Raw genomic sequence first — 1,258 nt, 5'->3', positions numbered from 1 at the left:
CTGTAAGAGCACACGCACACACATCTGACATGAACATTAACATAACCATGTGACAAAATGCATAACACATAACATACAAACACAGTCACTCTCTCTTACACACACACACACACACACACACACACACACACACACACACACTTAAGCCTGATGACACAAGTACGTGAGCATCTGATGTTGACAGAAACACCAGGGTGCAGAAGTCAGCCAAAGAGACACAGACGTCTGTGAATTATGTGACAGACATGAGGGGGTGATTCTCATGACAATCTAAAAACGTAAATAAAACAAAATGACAAAATAATAATGATATAATTACAATATATACAAAATTGTATTATCATACAATTATTAAGTACTACAAATTATTACAAATATTATATAATGTTTTATAATTTATAACTTATGTTTTTAAAGAAGTCTCTTATGCTCATCAAGGCTGCATTTATTTGATCAAAAATACAGAAAAAAACTGTAATAATGCTAAATGTTATTACAATATAAAATAATGTTTTTTTATTTTTATAAACTTTAAAATATAATTTATTCCTGTGATGCAAAGCTGAATTTTTATCAGCTGTTACTCCAGTTTTAAGTGTAATGTTGTTTTTGGCGGCCGGTTTTAATTTTAGTTTTAGTCTGGACTTTGTGTGAAGCTGTCATTTTAGTTTTTAGTATTTTTAGTCACGTTCATACTCTTTTTAGTCTAGTCAAGTTTTAGTCAGCTAAAAGTCTGAGCATTTTAGTCTTATTTTAGTCAGAATTATCCATGACTATTTCTGTCTAGTTTTAGTCAACGAAAACTGATTACATTTAGTCTAGTTTTAGTCAATGAAAATTGTATTGTAGTCTCTATTTTTTTCTTTTTTATAAGTTTATTTACAGATTGATTAATTTATACCTTTTGTAAGTAAAATGACTTTTTTTTATAATTATTTCTTATGGTTTTCATAGCACAAGTTGACTAATTTTACGAAACTGTCCAAAAATCGCTTGGTCATCTGAGACGCAAAAACATTTTCCACCTTTGACCACAAGATGTCATTAGTGTGCAACGATGTTGAAAAGTTTCATGTAATGAACGATACAGTTGATGGAAAAGCCTCGGTGATTCAAAAAGCTTAATTTTCCCATCACTACTAAAAAGTGCAAATAAAATGTGTGTGTCGTTTCTTCTTTTCCTCCCAAAGATGAACCCCGGCTGGCTGGCCAAGGGTCCCTTTATATGTGTCAGACTTAACTTTGTTTGTAGTCGTCT

This window comes from Garra rufa, chromosome 14 (assembly GCF_049309525.1).
Source record: "Garra rufa chromosome 14, GarRuf1.0, whole genome shotgun sequence".
In the NCBI taxonomy this organism is placed as follows: domain Eukaryota; kingdom Metazoa; phylum Chordata; class Actinopteri; order Cypriniformes; family Cyprinidae; genus Garra; species Garra rufa.
The sequence above is the reverse complement of the archived record's forward strand: the minus strand, read 5'-3'. Positions refer to the sequence as shown.